The 21297-nt window shown below is 38.8% G+C and overlaps 1 long non-coding RNA gene across 1 annotated transcript in view; it reads left to right on the forward strand.

The window, feature by feature from the left end:
• The window catches only part of LOC121673960, a 163938-nt gene that overhangs the window by 106587 nt on the left and 36054 nt on the right, over nt 1–21297 (forward strand). The window contains exons 4-7 of the long non-coding RNA XR_006019375.1: nt 8715–8847; nt 12796–12897; nt 13906–14008; nt 17326–17505. This is a non-coding gene — a long non-coding RNA (uncharacterized LOC121673960). The remainder of the gene's footprint in view (nt 1–8714; nt 8848–12795; nt 12898–13905; nt 14009–17325; nt 17506–21297) is intronic.

The raw sequence follows: 21297 nt of genomic DNA on the forward strand, positions 1-21297 counted from the left end.
ATATATATATATATATATATATATATCCTTATCTTCTTTCAGAAGATATATATATATATATTTTACTATATATATATATATATATATATATATAGTAAAATATCCAGCCTTCAACCCTAGTGCCACTCTGCCCCTTCCGGATGTGCTCCTGAGTGTAATTTCATTAAGGCATATAGACATGCTGGAGCTTGACCCTTAACCTGATGCCATCCTGTGTGTCTCTAATGTAACACCAGCGCATAAAGCAGGACTCCAGGCTAATCCAGGGCTCCAACAAGGGCAGCCACATCAAGAGTGAAGCCATGGGAGCCTTAGGGGTGTGTGCTGAGGGTCTTGAGCCACTCATTGCCTTTGCCTGCTCATTCCTCCCACCCATGTGACAAGGACAGGGGTTGCATAAACTCCTGCAGTGCTGGCAACTAGAGCAATATGTATCTGTCTTCCGGCTTGTGAGCAGAAGGATTCCCCATGAAGCCAAATGAGCCTGTGTGATCTTTGATGCCTGCTGGTGTGAGCATTACAAAGACCTTGAAGTTATAGCACCACCCCAGGCAGCAAATACAGAAACATTCGTGACCATCACTCTCACAAGGGGCAGGTGGAAGGGATGGTTTGTCCTCCTGTTTTACCACAGAAAGCTTCTCCTCTTAGCTAGATTGCTCATTTATAACTGGGGTTGGAAAGTGCAAGCCAAAATGAAATCTGCATTAAAAGAATTTTGTGGGCTGTACAAATCATAAGGGTAACTACTTCACAACATACTGTCCACTGAGGCATATATTTAAAAGGTTAGATAAAATATCTCCTAGCCATTTTTTCCAGTTCTTTTCTTTTTGTAGTCCACTGCAAAACAACAATAGATAAAAAGACTGTATATAATGCATGTATATTTTGTTGAGTTTTTTTACCTTTCCCAAAGGAGTCTCTGTGCTTCCCACACTAATTGTAGGTTTTTCTGAAAATGCAGCATGAATCATTTATAAATAAAGAGACTTTAAAATCCCTAAAAGACTCCCTGAGGTATTCAGTATTTCAGCATAAAATAACTGTTAAATGGAGTTATTCTGAATTAGCTTTTACTGGAAAGTGGTGAAAATAAAGTTTTCTTTTCACTGTGAATGTGCAATAATTCTTTTACACAGCTACCCAGGGTAATTGACAAGTGATTTTCATAATTCAGGTTTTAGCAAAGAAATCATCTGAAGTGGCTAACATTAAATGAACGGAGCTGCTATTAAAATATAGCTTTCAAGAGAAACTGCATGAGATGTCAGATCCAGGGGCTCTGTGTTGAGACCTTAAAAAATAATTCAGGCTATAAAGTAAAAACACATACATTCAAGCTCCACAATAAATTCATACATACACCTTCCTCACACATGCATACAAACACATAAAATAATAAAGAAGCATTTTTCATCTTTCTCTTAAAATCCTGTGATTATTTTAGCACACAGATAACCTTAGAAAGTCAAGGCACTCAGAAAAGGTAACTGATTTGCATGACTCCTTTGGACTCCGTAACCTTGACTGTCCATACCCACTGTACAATCAGAGGTCACATTTGATCTCTGCGTGTAAAATTATGCAGAGGAAGCTTCTTCAACACTTTGTAGTTGATTGACAAATTGGTCTGTCACTCAAATGCTCCTTCAACTTATCGTGAACAGTAAAGAAAATTATCTGTTCTGTGCATATGTGAGAAAAAGCCTGTTCATTAACCTCTAGTCTGCTGAAGCTGTGGAACATATAATGCTTAGAGGAATATGTACTATATAAGAAAAGTATGCAAAAAGATACAGGTGTGTATATATATATGTTCACGTGTATATATTTGTGTGTATAACATATAAAAATGGGTGTCTATAATAGAGCAGGCTGTATGACATATATTTCATATGAATATGTACATATTACACCAGTTTCCACAGAAAATTTAGGCATGCTTTTTCATGAATTTTGTACACACATGGTAGCTACAGACAGGCAGACACCTCTGAGATGATTCCTACAAATATTTGTTAGAGCAGGCTTCATTATCTAAGATGCCTGTGACAATTATCCCTCAGATATTCTGCCTACACTGTAGCTCTCAGATGCTGGGTTATTTACAAACATTACTGTATCACAGTATAAGGATTTAAAAGCAACTGACAGTAAAAGTAGGGCCTAATTCACTTCAAGTGTTAAGCAGAGGCAACTCAGACAGATTAAGTGGAGCTATACCTGTTTATCTCAGCAGCAAATTTAGTTTTACATGCCATGGAATACTCATCTGGCATCCAGTTGCTTCGGCTTGGGGAAATATTTGCAAGTCATGTATATGTATATGTTTTTTTTGCTAACTACTGCTCAGTGTACTTTTATTTATCTGTCTGATCTAGGTGAGAAAAATTAATTTCTCTAGGCATTTGTCTCTAAATTCTCTATGTGTAGCTGAACCTCAACTAACGACATCCAGATAGAAATCTGAAGCTAGATGATGATGACACTTCTGTGCCTTGACAGACCTTTTTTCCCCGCCATAAGCCCTGTGTACATACCAGAGAGCAGTCCTGATGCAAACTCTCCTAACTTAAACTTTGTGAAAGTCCTGACCACAGCCCTGACTTGCTGGCTTCTGACTCGCCTCTGACCGTGAGGAAACATGCCAGGTAAAACCTGGAGAGACTGTGTCTCCGCCCTCTTGACAAGATCAGAGAGGTTTTGAGTAAGGTATTTGCTTGAAACCTAGGTTGTTAAGTGACACAAACTTAAAAAAATCCCACAAACATAAACCTCCACAATTGGTGTTAACATAATTTTTTTCCAAGAAAAACTTTTCCTTCTACTATTTAGTAATTTTTCTTTGCCAGTGGCTGACTAGCTTGAAGTCTTTGAAACACTGAGCTTTCTATAAAATCCAAATAATTCTCTGTAAATCAAAGTACTTGGCATGCTTGCTGCAAAGCCTGAAGCTTTTTTTTTTTAAGGTAATCTCTAGAAAGTAGTTTGTACTCATGTTTTCACAGTGATTAAATATGCAAAGTAATTTTCATGATTATCACCCCGTTCTGAACCAAATCAGATGCGGCTATGCTTCTCTTTGTACAAAGCCAGTTATTGGATCAGATTCCAAAACAAATCCCCTGAATTTGGCGGATCATCATTTTAAAAGGGGGCTTGTTAAGGTAATGATTAAATTAAACCACCCCTTTAAGAATATTTAGATCTGGTCCGCCAAGCGGAACGGTCTAATGGTTTTTAAATTAGAAGCTGCGAATGTTAGTGAATTTCTTTTGTGGGTCAAGTGGGTATTAACAAATGCTAAGACTGTTCTCTCTTTTGTCATCACCTTGAAATCTGCAAAAAGAGCGAAGAGTGGGAAAGACACAAGGAGAGAAGCACTGTTGGTATTTTAATATCAGTGCTTTTAAACCAAGGGCAGCCTCAGATTTACAAGGTTGGATAGGAGAAGGTATGAGATGATGTTGCTAGTAATCTCTTTATACCTTGCTCTTGAGAAGGAGACTGAAGCTCGCATCTTCAAGGAAGTGGAGAACCCAAGTGCATTCAATTCTGGCAGTCTCAAGCTATTGCAGAGGTGTAATAACTTGCTAACCACAGAAGCGTGGATAACAACCCCTACCTGTTGCTTCCAGATTTCTTAACCCTGTCAATTTTAAATGTGCTTTTTAGCCTCAGATGGTGCTGGGAATTTGTGGCTGGGAGAGACAGTTGTTTCCTTGTGTGGAGAGGATGGCTGGATCCTTTCCAAAGCTAGAGACTTCAGTTTCTCTTTTGGTACCCCAGGCAAACTGTTTGTCACTAGTACTTTACATCCCTCAGTCCTACCTAATACTGGAGTTCTGTGAATATTGGATTTATGGGGCATAACAATCTCCCTGGTGGGAGGAAATCCACATTAAAATATAAATCTGTCAAGTTAGGTCAAGTCACAGCTAACAAAATACCAATGCTGATATTCTGTGCTTAGTCCCTGCTTCTTTTCAGTCATACATAGGTTTCTGAAAATGGCACCACTTGGACCAAATTTTTCCTATACTGAAATGGTTTAAAAGAGAAAAGTTGGTTAGGGGCAGAGGTGAAATTTGAGTTTCTTTCAGAAAAGTGGGGAGAGAAATAGTTTTCTGTGTATTCACACAAAGGCCTTGTGACTCTTTTCTTTATGAATAGCTTTCTAAGCAAGGGTAGTGGTGGAAAGCTACAGAAAAAGACTGTAACTCGTGAGGTGCGCTTCTGTAGGTGAAAAAGTCAGTTTTCAGTTGACTGAATTATGACCCTTTAGGAATTGTATGCTTTGGACAGTTTGTGTAGGGCTTTTTGCTAAGCTTGTAAAACGCACACTCGGGGAGAGACATGCTCTGTGCTTGTGTGTGTATTGAGGGAGGGAGAGAGGGCAGAATAAGTTTGCTGTGAAATGAATGATTTTCTGACCTGAAAAAGTGGTTAGGGAAAGTGGCTTACTGAGCTGAGTCCTGGGCTTATTCTCTGCAAAGCAAGTAAGCAAAGCGATCAGGCCAAGACTGATTGGTATGAAGTAGGATTTACAGAGAGAAACACCACTCCAATTAATCCAACAGACTGCCTTCATTTTATTACCTGCATCCATCGTACCCCACTTGGAATGCTGCATCCAGGTCTGGGGCTCTCAACACAAGAAAAATGTGGACCTGTTGGCATGAGTCCAGAGGAAAGCCACTGAGTTGATCAGAGGGCTGGAGCAGTTCTGCTGTGAAAACGGGCTGAGAGTTGGGGTTGTTCAACCTGGAGAGGAGAAGTGTCAGGGTCCCTTCCCCCTGCCATGTGGTCCTGGGAGAGGGGCCTGGGGGGGAGACACAGGGTTTCCTGAGCCCCTGGTCAGCCTCGTTCCCCATTGGTTGTTTTCTGTTCCCCTGCGTGGGCAAGGACCCTCGGGTCCTGTAATTGCCGCAGTTGCTCAGCAGATCCTCAGCCACGCGGCTGGAGAAATAAACATCTCTGAAACATCTATCAAGAACTGGTCCATATATATTTCTTTTCCACGGGCCTCGTTGTCTGATCCACGTGTTGCAGTATCCCCGCTGCAACAAATGGTAGAGAATTGCGAGCAGAGCGATCCCTGATCCCTAAGGACAGTGACTGATTTGTGAGTAAACTCTGGATTTCTCTTCTTGTTTTTGTTTGGCTATTCCATCTCTAAACTATGGAGCAACCATGGAAAGACTCTCAGCTCTCAGAGCCGCATATGGACAATTATCTTAAACTTGAAAAGATCCTTGAACAACGATTTGTAAATTCTAGCTTAATTCAAGCTCCAAAGGAACTGAAACACTTCCTGGCATGGTTGTTTAAGCACTTTTTCTATGTTTCTTGGGATTTGATTCTTACCAAAGACTTTTGGAAGACCGTTTGGACACAGTTAATTTCTGAGTCAAAATATATGCCGATGGAAGAATATTTTTGTGAATATTATTTAATTACCGAGACTGTTGAACAATGTCAGCTGTGTCCTTGCAACGTTAAAACTGCTTCAGGGACCATGCGACCCAGGCCACGTGGACCGAGCCCTCTCTGAGCAGCAGCAAGGTAGTTCCTGCACGCGGGCAGAGCGACGCGAGCTGCAGTGTCGGCAGCAGAGCCAGGTGTGGCGGGAGCCCGCCCAGCCCTGTGCAGCGCGTGGTGGAGCGAGCCCCATGAGAGGAGTGGCACGCGGGCAGCGGCTGGCGGTGGTGGAGTGGAGCTGCACCCAGCCGAAACACGCACTGGAGCAGGGCATGGGGGGGTCGTCGCTCGGGGGCCCGGCTGAGACATGGGTGCAGCCCCAAGCAGTGGCAGCGCAGCTGAGAGCAGAGGTGGTGGCGGCACACGGGGAGCTGAGCTGCGCAGCCCGGCCCGTGCAGCCCTGAATGGGACCCCAGGAAGAGCGCGTAGGCACAAGCAGCCCTGGCGGCCCCGGCAGCACTGACAACCCTGGCAGTTCCAACGTGAGCGAAAACGAAAGAGAAAGCAAAAACGCAGCGAGACAGAAAACAGCAACCACTTGGAAAAAGGAAAAAATCACTGTAGCTAAGGTTTTAGGAATAGTAAAATGGTATAATGTTAAACAAAATTATGATTTCATAACAAGATGCGACAACCAAGAAGACATGTTCGTTCATAGAACTGCTATTAAAAAGAATAACCCTGAAAAATACATCCCAAGCTTAGGAGATGGAGAAGTAGTAGAGTTCAAAATTGTGCAAGGTAGAAAAGGGTTACAAGCAGCAGAGGTTACTGGGCCCGATGATGTTTTCGTGAAAGGCAGTATATATGCTAAAAATTGTAGTCATGTTAGACAATATCTCCATTATAAGCCCCCCCTACAGTCTCCCTTTCCTAATCCCACCTTTCCCTTTTACCCTATATCCTATTACCCCCAGTGTATTCCCAATCCATTTTTTCACCCATGGTTTCCCTCACAAAACCACGCCTTTGCCAATTGTTTCCCCAAAAATCCCTTTCCAATGCTGAGTGGGGGATGAAGAGGGGGAGGGAAGAAATTAACTATTGTTGTTTAGAGTTCCAACATGTACAAATGGAAGAAACCCTCTCCTGCCTCAGTTTCCCCACAAAGCATGCCCAGAGAGTCCTGTCTCCCTTCTGTCAGCCTTAAGATGTTCCAGAGAATCTGTTTGAGCATTTAAAGACTCAGGAGGGTGGCTTGTTTTGTTTTGAAACTGTCCTTGTTATCTCATGTTTATCCAGTTGTTTTCAATGTTAAGTTCTAAATCTCTTTTTGTTAAAAATAAACGGCTGAGATGTTGTGGCCCTCCCCCCCCGCCATGGGGTCCTGGGAGAGGGGCCCTGGGGGGAGGCACAGGGTTTTCCTGCCCCTGCTCAGCCTTGTTCCCCGTGGGTTGTTTTGTGTTCCCCTACACGGGCAGAAGGACCCTCAGGTCCCGTGATTGCCTCAGTTCCTCGGCAGAGCCCCGGCCATGCGGCTGAAGAAATAAACATCTCTGAAACATCTATCAAGAATCGGTCCATATCTATTTCTTTTCCACGGGCCTCATTGATTGATATACGTATTGCAGTATCCCCACTGTAACAGAGAAGGCTCTGACGAGACCTTACAGCACCTTCCAGTACCTAAAGGGGGCTGCTAGAGGGCTGGAGAGACACTTTTTACAAGGGCATGTAGTGAAAATAGGACAAGGGGGAATGGCCTTAATGTAAAGGAGGGTAGGTTTAGATTCAATATTAAGATGAAATTCTTTACTTTGAGGGTGGCGAGGCAGCTGGAACAGGTTGCCCATAGAGGTTGTGAACATCTCATCCCTGGAAGTGTTCAAGGCCAGGGATGGGGCTCTGAGTAACCTGGTCCAGTGGAAGGTTCCCTGGCCACAGCAGTGGGATTGGAACTAGATGATCTTTCAGATCCCTCCCAAACCATTCTATGATTCTACTCTGTAAATTTATCTGTTAACGGAGGATCATAATCCTGTGACAATATTTTAATACACTGAAATCTTCTATTCTAAAAATTCCAGTAAAATGCTGATAGGAAGTTTGTAACTATGACAGAAATAATTAGGGGAATGTTACGATTTAACAGCTGAGAATAAAAACAAAACCACCCTAGAAACCCAGCTGAAAAAATACAACAAACATTATTCAGCCTTGTTAAACAACCTTAAATCTGCTCCTTGCATATAGACATGACAATACTTGTGGTCAGTTCTAAATAAGCTTCCATATCCTATGCGGTCTTTTGCGTTAAAGCAAACAAAGATTCAGATTCTAATTTGCATTTAAGTTGTATAATAGATATTAAGCCTTTGGTTCACATTGCCACATGTAATTATTTTGGTCAAGAAACCATTACAGTGCAAAATACTAAATGGAAATGAATGTTAATAATAATTTCACATATTTTTTTCTTTTCTGAAGCAGAGTTCTTTCTCTCTCACTAAAAAGCCTTTTGACTTTTCATAAATATGATTTTGACTCAGGAAGAATATTTCTAAAAATAATAGAAAGGGTGCAATGGGTTGTACTCAAGCCATCATGCTGTATAGTCTAATCTGACACCACAGTGACCAATTTGTAGTGAAAATCCTTCACAAGAAGGCCTAATTCATAATTAATGCAAATTCTTAGCAGGTTTTTTGTTCTTTCTTTAAAAGCACAGGACATTGATTATTTTAAATCTGTTTGGACTGTTCCCTTATTGCAAACTATATTTTCCCTAAAATAAAAGTGTTAACAAAGTTATCTCCCGAAGTTTTTGGTGAATAAAACCCTGAAGCACTTCTGCTTTGTACATCATCAGGGCCTGGTTAGTTTGAAAGAGAACCTGCAGTGAAGTTCATTTGCAGATAACAGTTTTTCCCAGTCTGGGCCCACCTTGATCCCCTCTTCTATGTAACTTTCAGTTTATTGTAGAGACTATCTGTGAGAAATCACTAAGCTCGGGCCCTCATTCCTGCCTTCACCAAAGGAAAGGTGCGATTGAATCTTGGATTTTGGCTGGGGCTGACAGTTTAAAATTAACTCATCAGTTGGTCCCTATTTTCTAAGGGCAGACAAGACACTGTATTTCTGGGAAATGGGCTGCCTGTTCTGTCAGGCAAAACACAGTATTTCAACAGCACAACTTTAGAAGTTCATACAAGTATTATCTCAGTTTCCAACAAAAGAAAATGAGACTGAACAAAGCATATTAGTCTAAAAGAACTTCTTCTTCTCTCCAGTGTTTAGGCCTTAAACCAGAGAATCACCCTTTCTGGAAGTGGACACTGTAAAGTGAAGTTATGCTTCAGAATGCCTTTCGGATCCTGCCGTTTCGGATATGTTGCTGTTGCTTCAGGGCAGTCATGGACAAAGGTATCCCACTTGTTCCCAAAACTGCAGACACAGAATGAGTAGCCACAATTATTTGCTGGCTGAAATCACTAGCATGAAGATGGAAAGCAGGTTGAGAGTCTGTTCTAAATTCACAAATGATGTCTCTTAAACAGGTCTCCATAAAAAATATAAAATTTCATGATAGCACAAAGAAGTAAAATGGATATAAACTCCAAGCAAGAATTTTTGTTTTATTCTATGTTTCAAACATTTGTTTGAGGTTTGAATGTGAATATTTTCAGATCACCAGTATTTCAACTGGCATCAAGCTTTTTCTGCTGAGCTATAAGGTCAAAGCTCTGCTTTTGGGTTATCTGCAGAGGGGATCTTGACTGCATGTTGTGCCCTTGATTCCTGCATAAACCAGCTGTTGATGTCAGTCTGAGTTTCATGTGCAGATTAGAGCTGCATAAGCTCTTCACAACAAAATCTGAAGTTATGCAAAAGCCTCTAGTAGTTTGCAGTTTGAATGTGGAAATAAGTCCAGAAGAGGTTTATGTAGAATTTGACTCACTAGCAAACTTTTGAGTGAAAATTCAAAACTTTTTCTCTAGACTAAAAGGATTATTATTATTTTTTAATGCTTAATGCCATGGTTTTGTCCCCTGGTTTTATATGCTTTCATGGAAGGCACATGGATTAAACAAAACAAGCAGTGAGAAGCAATGCCTATACTTTTGAACATCACCAACAAATCCACAAGTTCTTAATGCAAAGTTTGAACCCCAAAAACTGGACGATTACAAGATGGAGGAATGACATAAACCAAATGTTCAATTTGAGTTCTGGATTGCAAACATTCTCCACTCATATTACAACTGACTGGAGTCAGATTTTTTTTTCTGTCCTGGTCAGGCACTATTCAGAGCAGAACTTGAGGAGTATAAAGTGTATATATTATAAGTTGACAGCTGATCTAAGAACTGAAACCAGTAGGAGTTGCAGTGCTGAATGAAAGTCATAAACCTGAAGGCACAGATCTTTTGTGGCAGATGAGAAAAGGAGATTCTCTCCTAAATATTTGTGAAGTAGGGATGCCTTTTGTAAAACATTTTTTGTGACTCTTGAGCAGTGTAAATTTTACCTAAAGGGACGAATTCCCAGTGTCTCTGGGTGAGTTCTTTGAGCAGGGAAATCAGAACTACACACTGGGGGCTTCTATCAGAAGAGTTGCTCTTTCTCAAATAATGTCACTTAATTAAAAACTTTAAAGATATATTTACCTTCTGAGTATTTTGGACCAAACCACTACACCTTCTCAGACAGAAATGGATGCCTTTAGAACAGTTCTAGTCTATTAGTAAATAATGTACATATGAAAAGATTTGTAAGTACATATTTAACCAAAGCAGTCATTCTGGTCTCTTAGATAATTAATATGCATTGGAGAACTTGCCATTAAAGACTTCTTCCTCCCTTCTTTTTACTTCAAAAAGTGAGGAAGTTAAATGCAAAAAATATAATAAAAAAAAAAAAAAAAATCAACCCACTGAATAATGATAGGCCTGGGACATAAGCCATAAAAAACAGGACACCAAAACTTCATTAAAACTTAAGGCTGGAGAACTTGTTCTGTGAAGCTGATTTTCTTTTTTCTTCTTCTTCTCTTTAGCAGCTAGAATTAAAGGACAAAGTGTCAGCTTAATTTTAAATTTCCTGGCTTTGGTCCATTTGTGTTACAGCCTTAATCAGGAAGAAATAGTTCTGCTAAGGGTCATATTATTTTTGGCCCACGGAGGAATGTTCAAGGTGGACTAAAGGGCAAAGCTTTAGGTAGGATGTTACCAGAAATGAGATAGGGACCACATCTGTCCCCTCAGAAACATTATTGGCATAGGGGTGCTGCCACTGCATGGAGCCAGGACTCTTCTAGGAGCCAGGGCTGTTCTATGAGCTGCTTGGACTCCTCTGGAGCAACTTGTCTTTCTGTTTGCCGCTATCCAACTCCTCTCATTTTAGCCCAAAACCTCTGCCTTGCTTTAATTATTTGTGAGTCACCATTTTCTGAGGCTGTGAGCATCTGAAGGTAAGACTTTTTGCTCTTAGAGACCCAAAGGAGCTCTGATCCTAAATGGCACTTTCCAGTTACTGCACAAATGCACGTTTAGTGACCGTGCTTTGTGATGGACGTGGGGTTTGGAAGCTTGGCATGTTATTTGGAAGAGGTGTTTCTCAAATGTTTCACCTGAAACAGAAATATTTTTGTTATATTAAAGAAGTGGCAAAACAGATAATAGAGTAAAAGGATATTTGGTTTGAGTTATAAATATGAGCATACATACTTTTCTGACTTGGATCACATCTATCCAGTTTATTGAGTAAATTGTGGAGAGATTTACAACAACGTAAATTCCTTGAAACCAAGTAGAGGTTTATAAAATCTGTAAGATTCTTAAGTGATTTAATGTTTGATAAAAAAGAGCAAACAATTCACAAATGTCTTCCCACCACAGTGCAGGTTTGAAAACCCTTTGAAATCAATGCACAGGATCCAATTGATTTCATCAGATTTTGCATCATGCTCTAACTAAATCATAAGATGCAATCAGAATTTACTCTATATCCTAAAAAAGAGATGCCTTTTTTATTTCCCTGGGCACAGAACAATAATATAATTTTACTCTGTTATGCTACTGAGAGAGTGATACACATGTTGAAAGATGAATTCTGATCTCTTAAAGTAGCATTAAGCCAGGGTATCTTTCACATTTCCATACTGATATGTGAGGAAGCACTTTTTGCTTCATGTGAAATGTTAGCATAATGGCACTGAAATTTAGAATGAATATAATTCCTGCTGTACCAAGGCCCTTATGAAAACAAGGCTGTTTATCTTGTGACGCTGTCCTAGCAAACCAAGGCTTAAAAATGAGAAATAAATGCTCTTCAGTTTTACAAGAGTGTTGTGCCTCTGAGCTTCGCATTTTTTCTAAACCTCAGGATAGTGTAAGAAGAACCAGTAACAGGGAGGCAAGCTTCCATAGCTTTCATATCAGAGAGGAAATGACCACAGCTCTGTAATAAAGGGCAAGGACATTCATTTGACTTGTTGGTTTACTTTATTATAGGGATGTCATTCATGTTTCTATAATTAAACTTGTTTCAGCGCCTCCATTATAAACTCTTTTTTTTTTCCCTTGCTGAAGCAAATGCTGGCACGCTCCATCTGTTTCAGTGTCCTGGAGTGCCTTGTTTTTATGTTGTTTCTTGTTTTTTTTTCTTGGGGGGTGGTTGATTGTTGGGTTTTTTTCCCTCCTTCATTTTGGAAAGGTTTAGTCTTCATTCTAAGAATGAAACTTGTATAAATTTCATGCCTCTCTCATATCTGTGTCTCTGGAGGTATCATCATACATCATTCTCATTCTTGTAACAGAAAATGTGCATTTTAAATGGGTCCTGGACTTAGAATTAGAAAACTAATCTTATATTTTTAGTTCTGCAAGATATTGTCTTGCTGTACTTCTGCACTGATGAGCTCAGCAGGTGATTCTTCAGCAAATTCTTTCTGTGTCTTGATACTATGACTCATGAGCTCTGGTGGTACTTGTTGGGGGGACTGAAGTCACCAATGTCATAGAGAAGAAAGCTGAAGGGTTATTGCGCCTATTTTGCAAATACCATAGTTCCCAGTCTGTGTGTGTCCTTAAAACAGAGGCAATAGCTAAAGAACAGATATTTTGCATGGTAAGGATGGTAGGCAGGTGGGAAAAATAACCTCTTTGATACTTGCCATAAATCACCAGAGCTTATCAGGCTCATCAGTGCCCTCAGTATCTCAGCTGTAAATTACAGTTTTGTATGTCTCTTTTTGTCTGTTTTCCCTGCCTAGGCATCTTTTCAGTTTAAGGTAGGAACTGCAAGTATGTGCACATGTGTGTGAATGAGTAGAGAGGGGCTATCTTTAGCTTTCTTGTGTTTCTTACCAAGGTAAAACACAACTGTCAAGCTTGGAGAGACTCACTCGTCCCATGAGTAGTTTACCTGATCCACAAATGTTTAGTTTGGAAGTCTGGCCCTAAAGCCTTTCAGGTATGTAAATCCAATTCTTAACTGCATAAGCACTTTTGAGGTACTTGCTCCATGCTTGAAAATTAGTCTTTAGACCACACCAATATATTTTCTTGGTGTCAGTCCCCTTTTCAGGGTTGATTCCCTCATGTACAGGTGCAGACAGGCACTCCATGTGCATTGGGAAGGATTGATACACCAATGGTGAGAATTCAGGTGTGTGCACCCACTTGAGGGCCACATCCAGGAATCACTTTGTGATGTTACACTACTGTGTTCAGTATTTGCATTTAACACTTTTAAAATGAGAGAAGAATAAGGGATGAAAAATGCAGAGGCTAATGTTTCAGTTGTGTGGTCCCCACAATTTTACCTATTCAAACATCTTTAAAAAAAGAAGTTTCCTACTCAGACTCATCCTAATGTGCCACTTTATTATAAAACCAGAATCCTTTTGAGATTTTTTTTCTTGCATTCAATGGTTTGGAACACTGACAATATAAAGAGTTCCTGTTTAGATAATACTTTGTGGCAAACTAGAATAGATATTTCAGCCAGAAAAGTGATTGCAACTTCTGCTGCATTAAAAAAAAAAACCAAACAAAAAATAAAATGAACCTTTCATATACCAGTTGTCATGTTTCAAAGATTTTTTGTGTTACTGTGTTTAGATGCAATTAAGACTCCAGATTATTTTACTTGTACTGAGTAAACACAGTTCCACTGCCAGTCTAGGTTAGTTTTCTCTCTAGCTTGTTTTTCACTACTTCATTGGATGATTTTTTTTATAGATTTCTCTCTTCAATAAAAGTCCCTGCTTTCACTAATATAACATTAATTTGTGATTGATCTGTTCTGAGGTGGAGAAATAAGGTCAAAACATATATTGGCATCCTGATGGCTTGAGTTGGTCACTGCCAGCTCCTGATCAGCAGCCAACTTTTCAATTAAGAGGTGAGAGTGATCTGTGCTGGTTTTGCTATTTATCTCATCTCTGAGGAGCGACACATTTTGCCTTTCTGAAAACAGCTCTGAAGACTCTGCAGTTCAAGTTAATTTTGATCAGTGGCTGATCTCCACCTCATATCTGAAAAGTTCACTGGGGTTCTCAGCACCATCCAAATGCTTGGAGGTAAGAGTATGAAACACAGAAAATTATCAGAGGAGTAATGATGATAATATCAGAAGAAGATAGACTTGTGAGGCAGCTAAGATATTATAATCCAAAAAATTGTTATGGGTAATTTTCTTCTCATAACCTGAGGACACAAACTTTATTACTCTTTAAAGTCCAATATTGCACCAATTAAATTCCAGCTTAAGAACTAAGGTTTCCAGTCCACTTTTCATTTCAAAATGTGTCTCCTATTTTTGTTCTCAGAAGTCCCATAAGAACAACTTTTTATTCTTTCTTTTTTTATCTTCATATTTTCTATAATTAAAAAGCATGAAGGAATATTATGTTACAGAAATTTTGCCAATGTGCTTTTGGTTTTGCAAAAGCACATACTTAAAATCATGCTATTTTCTCACACAAGAAATAATATATTTTGAAAAAGAAAGGAAACAAACTTCAAGCCATTTTCTTTTTCTCTTGCTGCATTTAACTTTTCTACCTCACAGCTCAGATTGCTTTTTTTAATCAAAGCAGTAATGGAAGAACAGTCCTTACACTCAAATGCAATCACATTTAATCATATTTAATATCCTTATTTCTCAGGTGATCAGACTTTAAAAATTTGATTGCTTTAGTTTGATTTAAAACTTAAGGTAGGTCAAACCCAATAAAAAAGGTGTATTTTTGTTAGTGTGTTCCAGTTGTGTGGTTTCTTAACATGCTTGAGCTTTTGGCTGTTGTATTTCTGGAAAAAAGAATTCTGAGCACCCTCTCAGTGGAAATGGGCAGAGAATAAAATGATACAATTTTAACCAAATATGATACATTTTTTGGTAAGAAAAAATAAATTTATTTGATGATACACTGATCTTTGTCCTACAAAAGAAAGACTTCAATTCAGTCTGAATATATTTAGTTATCCTCTTCTGTTGTCTGCAAACTTGTTTCACAAATAGGTTCAGTGGAATGGGTTTCTGAGTTGTTTTACTCCATAATAAATCCAAAACAACTCCAGATGACATTGAAATCTCTCATCTCTGTCTGCAGTCTTCATTTTCAGTCTGTAAACAAAGGACTGTAGCTGAGGTCGTGACTCCTATCAGCTTTTTTTGTCTACAATAAGCTATTGCCTTTGTTGCAATTGCCCTGTAAGTTCCAGACCATAACCTAACACACAAACTGCTTGCTTCCTACTTGTATTAATGTGAAGGTAAACTGTGTACTGAGCATGTCAGACTTTCTTTTCATGAACTGTACCTGGTTTCCTTTAATCTCAAACTGGATTCTGCCCTTCATATGGGAGCACACTAGCTGAACGTTCCTGTTATGAGCACCAATCATGATGCTGAAACATGCCCAAAGGCTATATGCTTTAAGAGCAAAACTTTAGGGACCCATTTGTCCTGTAAACAAACACTCCCTTGAAATCTTCTGAGTGCTTATGGTACGTCAGTCTTACTTCCATGAGAATGAATAGAACAATTATGCTTTCATATAGACTGAGACTGCAGAATATGGTAAAACTTGATCCTCCCAGTCCAGCAGCATACATAAAATTTGCTAAGCCACAGAAGTGAACGAAACTAATGAAATGTTCCATTCCTTGTTAATTTGATGCATGTGTTCTGGGTGGGTGAGAAGGAACAGAGCAGGAAAGGGCAGGCTTGTGCCAAAGTTCAGGGTCAAGTCACTATAGAGTTTTAGCACAATCTTGGAGATTGATCTTAGGATTCCTGGAGCTGTTAGACTATGATGATTTGACAGGCATATGTAAACTATAGGAAAGTTCCTTCTGAGATATATTGTTACAGCAATGAGAGGTAATCAGAAAGTATGCATGTTGTCTGTGTTGATGTAGTGGATCAGTCTTATATGGAAAGACTATTATTTCATTAACTTATCATCAAGCTGAATTTATAAAAGGATGGACACTGCTTGAGAGTCTGGTATGCCTCAGACTAAAGCTTTGTAGCTTCAAGGTCACATTAACATAGTTTTATTGTTACTTTTTTCAGTGCAGACCTGTTATCTGAAGAGCAGATATTACCTTCTGTGAAATTCATTATATGTGCTAAATTAAAAAAAAAAAACAAAACTAAAAAGAGAGACTGCAGCTCCCACTTGGCAAGGAATACCATCCATATAACCTATTCCTGGTTGCTGCTGGTGCATCTGTACCTAGCTTTGCCACAGGACCTGTGAGATAAATTTGAAATGGTAAAGTGCCCGGCAGGGGAGTGCGTTTGTGAGCTTGCAGTGTGGCTTTTCTGTACTGACTTTCGTTATGTCCCCTCTGTTCACAGCTTGTCCATTTGTGGGGCATTAAGAACAATGTAATTTTTAAAAAAAAATACATGTACACAATGTTCCAGCTGGCTAGCAGTACTCTGCCTTACATTGTTCAGTCTGATGTTTCACTCTGTGTTCGAGCTCATTTTAATAGCCAAAAATATTGTGTGAGACTGCTGCATAGATACAAGATACTTCTCAAGAGGTAGGTGAGTTTTGAAGGTAGTGTGAAATGATTCTATCATAGCTTGCAATGTACTCTGGGAGGGGAGGCATCGCATTGGTATAAGATGATGATTTAAGTTTTGGCAGACACTGAATAACAGTTACCATGCATTTTGCCTCCAAATTCTCCTAATTCAACTTAATAGGCAAATCATGTTTTCTCTCTGCTTTCCTGATCATCCTCCATTAACCTGCAGTCTTTGATAAATATGCATTGCCTCATAATGTTGCATAAACATTTTTTAGAAGGCAAATAGAGAGTAAACAAAACCCAAGGTAAAATGATATTAAAGACCTTGATGGCTTATTAATCATTTATACAAAACTTATTAATCAAATGGATACTTTAAAACAAAATGCTTTCTTCCAAAATCAGAGAATAGAGGCAATGCTGGACTTTTCTCTGTTATGAGGTGAAGGCTGGCAGGAGGCAGTTCTCCATCATCTGTAACTCAGTTTTGAAAGTTCAGGCTCCAGGAACATCTCCATGCTAATTCACTGTCCCTGTCTGCAATCTGATCAAAGGCTTTGTGTGCTCCTGGTGAAAAAGCCACCATATACAAAAACCTGCCCATCTCCTCCATCAAAGTTTTCTTCCTATTTCCTTGGTCCTTCATTTACTGCTAAATTTTTCTATGTCTCTGTCAAATCTCTGGTGAATAAACTAAGTGGTACTTCTGCTTTGTGTGCCCAAGAACTAATTGATTTGAAAAACACAAAGAACCTTCCCTCCCCAAATCAGCTTTCTTCTGCTGGACGTTTCAGCATCCTGAGTGAGAGCACAGCATTACAAATCACTGTTTCAGTACTCATGACAGTTGAATGCTGGGTTAGAACATGGAAATGGAACATGGGGGCTGTGGAGAAACCTCTGACAGCAGGACTACTTATGATGGAGAGGAAGACTTCTATCCCAGCTGAATGGAATTCTTTGGAGAAAGCAGGAAACTGGCAGCCAGAAATGTAAGGACAATAAAACTGGTAGACCTCCTGAAAAGGTAAATTGACTGCTATTTATAAAATTATGCTTGATGGGCTGGTTAAATTGAACTTCCACGGAGAGAAGCTGTGGTTCAGTATCACTGTGCAGCTGGGCCACAACGGCAGAGGAGTTGGGTCCCTAAAGACACGGAATCACAGTGTAACTCTCAGCTCCTATATCACAGCTGTAGTAAGTAGTTGCTCTTACTCAAGTAATTATACATTAATTTATACATTAATTAATACCTTCTGATTTTTAAAGTAAATTCTTTACACAATACTTCTTAAAGAAGTATGCTTAAATTTATGTGGGAAATTCTGCGTAATTTGAAATCAATAGTAAACTTACACTGACTTTGTAAGGGCCAAGATTTTACCTGTAATTTAAACAAGGGAGATCATATTTTGGCATGTGTTAAACTTGTCATGTTGAAGCATAATGTCTTCCTAAGTATTTAACTTGCCTGGCTGAACATGAGTTAAAGGATACAGAGCCTGGTCCACATTTAAACGTGTTAGCTGGACCATGCTAAAATTCACTCTTTAATTCCTAGTCTAGACAAAATCATACTCTACAGGAGAAGGAAGAAACTGTCTACAATCTGGGTGATTAATGGGCTGAAAGCAGATGTGATATATAAAAGAGTTTGTAAGCCTCCTTTACTACCTGGAGGTAAAGTTTGGCTGTCACAGGCAAGAGAAAAGGGATAAATTTCAAAGAAGGCTGAAACTGCAGCCAAAATGCATTAAGTGATTACACGGCCAGGACTTACTTTGATCACACCTCAAAAGTAAAGCAAACACAAGCATGAAGAAGAAAGGTTCTTTTCCCCCAAAATAGCTCAAAAGGATGAATTCATTAAAGAAAAACAAGTACTCTAGGGCAACAGTACCAAACATGACATGGTGTTTTAAATCCCTCAGCCCCACAGTAAGGGTGAATGTGGCTCCACTCAAGGCACTGGCCTAACCCTGCAGTTTCCCTGGATCGCCAGGGAGAGATGGGGGTGGCTGTGAGCCTTTGCATATCTGTGAGCTCCTGGGAAGGGAGCACTGTCTCGCTAGTGCACTCTGTGTAGGTTGGCATTCATGTAACCTGATACAGAAGTCATCAAACAGTTGGAAATCAGTGCCAATGGAAAAAAAAAAAACAAACAAGGTACCAAGAAAGAAAATTAAATAATACCAACTTACATGGACAAACATCTGTGAGTCACAGAGTTGCAGAATCCGGTGTCATCATTTCTATTTGTAAGACAGAAAATTAGAGAAGGGAGATGTGAAATAGTTTATTCAGGTCATCCAGAGAGTGAAAGGTAAAAATCTCTGTTTCAATCTGTTGCTGTCTTATAAACATCTGCTAGAGAAGAAAGAGGGAAAGTATATTTGTATATATTCTGGTTTGGAATATTCTGTTCTGAAAGGAGCAGGCAGCGTAATGAACAAAGTATATTCTCTCCTTGTGGTTGGAGTTTAGTCAAGATAATTTTGAAATTTAGGGAGGAAAAGTAGCTTGTCTGCTTGTTTAAGTAGTTTAATACCTTAGACTGAATAATGACCTGTCTGAAAAAAAAATCAGATTTTAACATCTCTTCAGTTTTACAGTCTTGCTCTGTATGTTTTGTTATGGGAAGCAGTCAGGCTCCGTGGGTATATATAGTTTATAGCAGATATTTCTGTTCAAGACCACATCTGAGAGTATTTGGCACTTTACACTTTCCAACCTTTGCTGATTTTAAGTAATTATAACTGTGTGACATGCAAAAGACTAAAATCCCATTTCCCTGCCCTATTTTTCCTGAGTATGTAAGAAAAATTCCATGTAAAAGAAAAAAAGAAAGACAGCATCATTGTGTTGTCTGATAGCTTGCATACATGAGACTGAGCAGATGAATTTGCAGAGTCCTGTGTCTTATGTAGTTTTACCCATCTGTAGACTGAAGAAAATTCTACCAAGAGACAAAGTGTATCTCCAGATTTTCTCTTTCTTTTCTGTGGAGTCTCTATATTATTTTATATACCACATACAGTCTCAGACCCTCAATTTGCCCATGTTCAGAAGTTGGGTGAGATATTGGCTCTTTCTAAAAATATTTGAGAATTAAGGCTGCAAAGTTTGTTTTAAAACGCCCAGTATTACTTAGGGCTGATTTGTAATTTATAGTAGATATCCTCATGTGTTTTGGGGTGGGGTGGGTGTCAGAAATCCTCTAAAATCTTAGAGAGAAAACATATAAACAAGTTCAGCTTATGCAAATGATTTCTTGTAAAGTTAGGCTGGCTAAGATTGTTGTTTATTTTTAATCTTGCTAGCAAAAGCTCTCACAAAATAAAAATATACAAGCAACAAATAATTTCCATCTGGATATTGAACTGTCCACACACTAGCAGCTTTTTTTCTGGCATATTAGGACCGGGAAAACTTCTCTGGTACAGGCTAGGTCTAAAAACACACTTTAAATAATTCCAGCAGCTGTAAGTATATCTAATTTGAAAAGTATTGTTCTGATAATATGTCAATAAATAAACATAAATCAAACTGAACCTGGAAAAAACCCAAACACTTTCCTCTTTTTTTTTTTTACTTAAAAGAAAAATTCTGACATCAGAAGTAACAATAAAGAATGGTTTCAATAAGAAACACAAGCATTACTTTTTAAAAAAATTTATTTTTATGTTTCAATTTTAATTTTACACATTTTGTTTTTAAAAAGGAAAAACACCATATAATTACTGTCACACTTTTTCTAGCACCTCCTTCAACTTTTATGGTAATAAGTAATGACAGCCTCAGCTCCTCTCTCAAGGGGAAGAGTGAAGTCTTCATTTACTTCTACTGCAATAGATTAAACTGTAGAATCCATTTTAGTCAGGGAAGAGTGGATGTTGGTGAAGTTATGAGCTTACTGCACCTTTTAAAATGAAATATTTAAACAAGTGGAACCTTACGTGGTTGATGCATTAAACTGACATAGGATGTAAATCAAACAACACCTAAATGTCCTTTAACAAAGTCAATTATATTATATAAGCGTAGCAGAGATGGAACTCCTTTATCCTGTGCATCTGTCAGTTTCTCCTCCTAAGATAAAAATGTTTCCACAGATGCAGAATATAATTTATAACCTCTCAGTATTGTGTCATAAACTTAAATGAAATTAAACAAAAATGTATTCTTTGTTAATGTTATTGAAAAATGGTGTTCCCTAATCAAAACATCTACTGGAAACATCTACTCAGTTCCTGAAATCATCTCTATTAGATTATGTAGATACCATCTAAGAAAATACTTCTAAACTTGATCTGTCAAGACTTCAAAGAGTCTATAAGCAAATACTTAGATTTGCATTAGATTTTTGACTTTGAAATCCATTATTGTAAGTTCCTTGCTGACTTTGATGTGCTGCCTTTACACCTCCTCTCTGAGAAAGGAAGTGTAAAGGCAGCACATTAGTTTATAGATGTTCACAGACTGTTTTTCGGATAAGGCCATTTAAATCTCTTTTGAAGGTCAATCCCAGCTCTTATCATTCAAGAAGTAATAATAACAGAGAGAGTCTGCCTAGACTAAGGACTGCTTTAAAACACAAAATAGCAGGGGTGGAATGAACTTACTTAACTCTTGACCTAGCACAATATCAGCATTCTAGTGTTTTGCTGTGACAATGCCCTGCTAAGGCATAGTGTGAAATTTCAATATAGGTGTATGGAATTAAATGATTAAGGAGAACAAGAGGTTGCAGGTGTTTACAGCTGGCTTGTTTTTTACTTTCATTTATTTTATTTCTTTGTGGTTGTTTGTTGCAATT

This window comes from Corvus kubaryi, unplaced genomic scaffold, assembly GCF_017639235.1.
Source record: "Corvus kubaryi isolate FWS band 111438036 unplaced genomic scaffold, C.kubaryi_AGA036_p1.0 66, whole genome shotgun sequence".
Taxonomy (NCBI): Eukaryota; Metazoa; Chordata; class Aves; order Passeriformes; family Corvidae; genus Corvus; species Corvus kubaryi.